Source organism: Manis pentadactyla, chromosome 13 (assembly GCF_030020395.1).
Source record: "Manis pentadactyla isolate mManPen7 chromosome 13, mManPen7.hap1, whole genome shotgun sequence".
NCBI classification, from domain to species: domain Eukaryota; kingdom Metazoa; phylum Chordata; class Mammalia; order Pholidota; family Manidae; genus Manis; species Manis pentadactyla.
The window spans coordinates 54,072,135-54,079,569 of NC_080031.1; the positions used below are offsets into that span (position 1 = coordinate 54,072,135).

The 7,435-nt window shown below is 40.6% G+C and overlaps 1 pseudogene; it reads left to right on the forward strand.

The window, feature by feature from the left end:
- Positions 1-6,731, forward strand: part of LOC118923785 (olfactory receptor 2L13-like) — a 30,139-nt pseudogene extending 23,408 nt beyond the window's left edge.
- The last annotated feature ends 704 nt before the right edge of the window (positions 6,732-7,435 follow it).

Sequence of the window (7,435 nt, forward strand, 5' to 3'; positions counted from 1 at the left end):
TATTTCTAGTTTTATGCCTTTGTGGTCTGAAAAGTTGGTTGGTACGATTTCAATGTTTTTTAATTTACTGAGGCTCTTTTTGTGGCCTAGTATGTGGTCTATTTTGGAGAATGTTCCATGTGCACTTGAGAAGAATGTGTATCCTGTTGCTTTTGGATGCATAGTTCTGTAGATGTCTATTTGGTCCATCTGTTGTAGTGTTTTGTTCAGTGCCTCTGTGTCCTTACTTATTTTCTGTCTGGTGGATCTGTTCTTTGGAGTGAGTGGTGTGTTGAAGTCTCCCAGAATGAATGCATTGCATTCTATTTCCTCATTTAGTTCTCTTAGTGTTTGTTTCAGGTATTTTGGTGCTCCTCTATTGGGAGCATATATGTTTATAATGGTTATATCCTCTTGTTGGAATGAGCCCTTTATCATTATGTAATGTCCTTCTTTATCTTTTGTTACTTTCTTTATTTTGAAGTCTGTTTTATCTGATACTAGTATTGCAACACCTGCTTTTTTCTCTCTGTTGTTTGCATGAAATATCTTTTTCCATCCCTTGACTTTAAGTCTGTGCATGTCTTTGGGTTTGAGGTGAGTCTCTTCTAAGCAGCATATGGATGGACCTTGCTCTTTTATCCATTCTATTACTCTGTGTCTTTTGATTGGTGCATTCATTCTATTTACATTCAGGGTGATTTTTGAAAAGTGTGTACTTATTGCCATTGCATGCTTTAAGTTTGTGGTTACCAAAGGTTCAGGGTTAGCTTCTTTACTATCTTATTGTTTAACTTAACTCACTTGTTGAGCTATTATGAACATGGTCGGATGTTTCATTATTTCACTCCCTTCTTATTCCTCCTCCTCCATTCTTCATATGTTTGGTGTTTTGTTCTGTGCTCCTTTTAGGAGTGCTCCCATGTATACCATTTCCTGTAAGATGCCCTGTAGAGGTGGTTTGTGTGAGGCAAATTCTCTCAACTTTTGCTTGTTTAGGAATTGTTTAATCCCTCCTTCATATATAAATGATAATAGTACTGGTTACAGTATTCTTGGTTCGAGGCCCTTCTGTTTCATTACATTAAGTATATCATGCCATTCTCTTCTGGCCTGTAGGGTTTCTGTTGAGAAGTCTGATGATAGCCTAATGGGTTTTCCTTTGTAGGTGACCTTTTTTTTCTCTCTGACTGCCTTTAATACTTTGTCCTTGTCTTTGATCTTTGCCTTTTTAATTATTATGTGTCTTGGCTTTGACCTCCTTGCATCCCTTGTCATGGGAGTTCTGTGTACCTCTGTTATCTGATAGGCCATTTTCTCCCCTAATTTGGGGACGTTTTCAGCAATTATTTCTTCAAAGACACTTTCTATCCCCTTTTCTCTCTCTTCTTCTTCTGGTACCCCTATAATGCAGATATTGTTATGTTTTGATTGGTCACACAGTTCTATTAAAATTCTTTCATTCCTAGAGATCCTTTAACTCTCTCTGCATCAGCTTCTCTGTGTTCCTGTTCTCTGTTTTCTAGTCCATTAATGGTTCTTGCTTCTTGTCCATTCTGTTTTGAAGTCCTTGCAGAGCTTGTTTTATTTTTGTATTCTCCTTCCTTAGTTCTTGCATATTTCTCTGCAAGTCCATCAGCATGGTTATGACTTTTGTATTGAATTCTTTTTCAGGAAAACTGGTTAAATCTATCTCTCCAGGTTCCTTCTCAGGGGAAGATGTAACAGATGCCGAAGCTGTCTGGGTTAGTCTTGTCTGGATCAAATTTTTTTGCCTTTTAATGTTGACAGGTGCTATTGACTGTCAACTGGGAGAGCCAAACTTTCCACTTTTTACTGTCCTTTCTTTACTGGGACAACCGCGACCCCTAGTCGCTTGTGTTGGCCAATTGCATGTATCCTGGGTCTTTGTGTCTTGCCTGGCCTGTACAGAGGAAGCTCCCTTGCTGAGGGCATGGCCAGCCGCAGGCTGCTTCTCTGCCATGGCCACGACCCAGTGGGTTAATGTATGGGGGGCTGGTTGGCTGTTTTCCTCTGTGAGGGGTCTCAGAGCTGGTGCCCAGGGGGTTAGCGCTCCTGGGTTTTCCTGCAATTTCCAGCTGCTGGATTTCTTCATGGGTTGTTTCCGTCCAACTGTTGCATCTCTGTCCCTTTAAGACTTTCAAAAAGCCCTCACTTTTCTTTGTCTGAGGGGCATCAGCTTCGGCACCCACTCAGAGATCTTGTTGCCCTGTTTCCCTAGTTTCCAGCCCTCCCCACATGCACTGTGTCTGCCCTCTGGTGTGGATGGCTAGGGCTGGGTGTTTAGCAGTCCTGGACTCCCTCTCCCTCCCCGCTCCTACTCCTCTCCTCCCGCCGGGAGCTGGGGTGGGGGGCGCTTGGTTCCCACCGGGCCAGGGCTTGTATCTTACCCTTTTCACCAGGCGCTGGGCTCTCGCACGTGTGGATGTTGTCTGGCTGTTGTTCTGTGTCTTCTTGTCTCTCTTTTACTGAGGTGAGCACATAGAGCATATGGGTATTCATAATGTCTGCCTCTCCCCAAAAGTCACCATGTTAGTATTGCTTTCCTTGAATCCCTGATTACTGACCCAGCCATGATCCACGGTGATGATCTCACGCTATTTGACACCTGTCCTCTCGTATTACCATGACCATTAAGTATATTATCTTAGTTAGAGTCTGTCTTCACCAAGGTTTCCTGTACTCACAAGATCATCTTCTAAGAGCCTCCTTACCCCAGGGAACTCGAAACCTGCTTGTCCCTAAAAACTGGTTATTTTTTTGTCTTTACTGGACCTCATGGGCTTGATAACAGGTTGAGCCTGGGGTTTAACTGGGTTTAAGTTGTGTCATGTACATGCAAAGGGCACTTCACTGCAGTAGGGAGAGACATTGATATTATCAATAGAAGACTAATAAAACATTTGTATGTAAAATTAGTAACAGTAGAAATATTTGTATTTGTTTATAACGTTTCCCCTCCTCAAATGTAAAGAAGTGAACCTAATGTGTCCAGTATTGTATTTCATATATGTAACATATATATGTGTATATATATATAGTAAACACTGGTATTTATTAAGTAAAATCTTGTTAAATACTATTTTTTCATCATTTATGAAGATAAGTGACCCCATTTAAAAGAAAATCAAGAGTCCAAATTACTTTAAATGCATACTTCTCAGGAATACAAATCTGTGGATTGAATGAAATAATAAGAGATCCTAAAATCATTTGTGTCCTTCCTCAGCAGCAGGTACTAGGTAAGCGTTTGGCATATAACATCCCGTTTGAGCCTTAGAATATCCTTTAGCACAACTTTAAGGACCTAACAAGTTGGAATCATAGTAATTTTTCTCACTCAGCTTCCTAATTAGTGGTGCACCTGGAAGGCTAGACTCTTCTCTGAGTTAAAACCATCATTTTATTGCACTATTTCTAAGAGTCTATGTGCCACCTCAGTAGAACAGTTGACTGATTTAGTATTTTCAGGGATCCATTGTTTCACTCCTTTACAAACAGAGGAAAGCATTATGACACAGCAAAATTCAATTTAGTTACAATCATCAATAATTCCTTCTGCAAACTCACAAGGGTTTGCAGATCTTTAGATCTTTTACTGCAACATTTTAAGAGAAGAGATCTTTAGATCTCTTACTGCAACATTTCAAGAAGCATCATCTGACATCTCTAATCTCAAATCATGGGCTCAAATCATCAAGAATATCCCTCTTTGATCTTATCCTGGGCATCAGCAGGATTCAAGGGCTTTGGTTGGGTTAATTGCTTTATTCTAAGTGTGGAAATTAGTGGATCTCCAAATGAGCAACATCAAGTGAACTGCCCAGGATTTGGGCCCCTGTGGACTTTTACATTAGGGATCAATTACAGGGAAAGAGGAATATCTAAGGCTTGGTGATGTAGGGGTTTGCATATAAAATATAACATCTCGTGCCTCTGTCTTCCAGCAGGAGAACCTGAAGAGATTATGTGTAAAATGTCTTCAGTGTGCTTTCAATGTAACAAGATAATAGTAAAGGAAGATGTTTTAACCAATCAATACATATGAATGGAGAAATATTTAACCAGGGTTAGTTTAACTGTTTTCTGATTCCAGTGAGTCCTGGATAGCAGTGCCCTAAATGTGGCCACAGGTTTTATGTTAGAGATTGATGGGCTACAGGAATAGTAAAGGGTGGCTGATACAGAGTATCTTTGGAAATGTCCTTTTCCTATATTTTAGCAGATGAAGAGGTTCTCATGTCCAAAAGAGACTTTAGATTTGATGCAAAGACTCTTGGTCAGTGACATGCACTTGTGGCATAGCGTGAGAGACAGTTTCAGCAACTTCTGCTGTTTAAACATTTTCAATAATTCAGTGGACTGTTAGCAAGCAGTAGTGTCATTCATTATAAAGCTACTTCTCTGCCAAAACACAATCTCAAGAACTTTGGAAGGTGAATCACCACAGTGTTATTGAGTTGAGTTGAGCTGTGTTAGCTCCAACCCAGGGAGATATTTTGGAGATGTGGTTTTCCTACCTTAGGGGAATATTCTCTGCTGCACAGAGTACAAGCTGTTCCATAACACATTTGAGAAGCCGAGTGAACTTAAAATGTAAATATAGTTAATACAAACCTATTAGTATTCTACAATGTGTGGTTCTGGAATGGCATGTGTGCTTGATGTTGACAATTAATTTCCCTAGATCTGAAGCCTCTCAATGGTTCAGATACAAAATGGTCAAAAGGCATTTGCATCTACTGAGGACCTGCTCAATATTCATGGAGCTCATTTAATTCCATCTTTACAGCCATCCTATAATTTTACTGGGATCGAGTTAGCAGATCTTCAAACAATTTGCTTATTGGTTTTAGACTGTTTGCCTATAAGACTTTTTAAAGTGTGTTTGATCTGTAACTTTTGCAAAATAAATCTAGAACTTTGAGATTGGCATAGTAGGTCCTGTAAGTTGAGGTTTTTTACAAAAGCTCATAAATGTCAGCAATATGTTTCCCAAGATGATCAAATGTGGCATTTGTTGTAGAGACCCAAGTTGTAGCTACAAGAACAGTATTCTCTAAGCTATAATCAAATGTCCTTCATGTAATCCAGTGCATTAAATAAAGTCCCATATCCAATAAGAAACTGTCCAAATATTGTACATAAGAGTTCATCAGATTCTACCTAAGAAAAGCACACAGAAAATGAAGTCCCATCCCACACTGACACTGAGTAAAGTAAGAAATAAAACATACAAGAAATATGAAAAATACCATAATAAAAATTTATATGTATTTGGTAGACTGAGTGAAGGAAAGAACAAATTGTCAGAACTGAGGTGACAGAAAGAGGAAAAGATAAGCTATAAAAAGTTGAATTATAAAAAGTCCCAGGGAAAGGTATGGACATAAGAAGCTAGGAAAATTGTCAAGAAAGGAAAATTTACTCATTTTAACCTCTTCTTCATTTGTATTCTTAATCATGAATACATAATACTCATTCTGCTGCTCTACTTAAACAATTACATTTGAAGAGGGTGAGTACAAACATGTAAGCCACATCTCAGGAGCGGCCTCCTGGACATCCCCACTTCTCCAGTGAGCAGCTTGGCGAGTGTTTGATTCTGTCCCAATCTACTGCACAGAAACTAAACTATGTAAGAGAATATAATTCTTCCATGGAAGGTAAAACAGCAATATTTCACGGAGAGTTGGAACCAAATTCCAGATGATTTCATTTTGTTGAGGTTGCTTCCCCCGCATCCAGCGGACCTGCTTCTCTTGTTCCCACCGTCCTTGTATTCTTTCCCGCCTCTGTGTGCAACACAGCAACGATGCACCTCACAGGTATGGACTCCAGGCTCCACACCCCCGCGTACGTCCTCCTCAGCCCGCTCTCCCTCCCGGACCACATGGACATCTCCCCTTCCGTCCCCAAGATGGGATTCCACTTCCTCTCAGGCTGGAAGGGCACCTCCCTCCTTGGATGCGGGCCGTGGAGCTGCTTCTTCCTGCCCATGGCATGTTCGGAAGGCTTGCTCCTGGCCTCCATGGCCTGCTACCATTACCTGGCCGTCTGCCACACCCCCTCCGCTATCCCATCCGCAGGAGTAAAAGGATGTGTGTGAAGGTGGTCACAGGATCTTGGGTCTTGGGTTCCATCAGCTCCTCGGCACACACTGTCCGTGCCCTCCATGTCCCTTACTGCCATTCCAGGGCCATCGATCCCTTCCTCTGCAATGACCCACCATGCTGTCTCTGGCCTGCATGGACACCAGGGTCTACGAGTACACAGGTTTGTGAGCACAAGCCTCTCTCTGCTCCTTCCTTCATTGGCATCACTGCTTCCTATGGCCAGATCCTCTTTGCTGTCCACCATGTGCGCTCAAAAGAGGGACAGAAAAAGGCCTTTACTACCTTTTCCACACATTTAACTGTGGTGACCTTTTACTGTGCACCTTTTGTCTACACGTATCTTCGGCCCAGGAGCCTCCTCGCACCAGCAGAAGATGAGGTCCTGGCTGTTTCTACACCATCTTCACTCCCATGTTCAGTCCCATAATCTGCAGCCTGAGGAGTGAGGAGGTCCTGGGGGCCACGGCAAGAGTGCTCAGGATATTCTCTGTGGGGAACAATAAGCACAGCTGCCCTCGGTGGCCTTTCTCTCCCCTTTCCATGCCAGCGACAGCACCCCGGGACAGCTGTCTGACAGAAATGGCATGGGAGCCATGTGCATTCAACATTTTCTAGCAGCCAATTTTGAAAGGGAAATTGATTTAATAATATACTTATTTAATCAAATACAGTATTATAACCAATATTGATATTAATGATATATGATTATAATACTTTATATGCAATGTATTTATTACGTGGATGCACATATTTTTATTAATATAATATTTATACTCCCGACATTATTACTATAAATAGTCAATATAAAATTATTATGAGATTTTACTTTTCTAATTCTTCATAGTCTTTCATGTATGGTAGGCTTAAGGCACATTGCAATTTTTACCAAATACATCTTAACTGCCCAGTAGCCACATGGGGCCAGTGGCTACTGTGTGGGACAGCACAGCTTTAGACATCCAAAACAGTTTAATTGTAGCCTTGTCATATATGGTATTTGTTATGTTCAGGTAAGTTTCTTATATATCCATTTTGTTGAGCGTATCATGAATTGGTTTGGAATTTTGTCTAGTGCTTTTTACCATCTACTGAGATGATTATATGGCTTTCGTCCTGCCTTTTGTTAATGTGGTGTATCCCATTGGTTTATTCATATTGTACTATCCTTAAATCCAGAATTAATCCATTTGATCATGATGGATGATCTTTTTGATGTCTATTTGAATTGGGTCTGCACATGTTTTGTTGAGGATCTTTGCATCTATGTTAATCATTGATGTTTTTCTATTATTTTATTTTTTTGTATTTTTTTCTGTTTT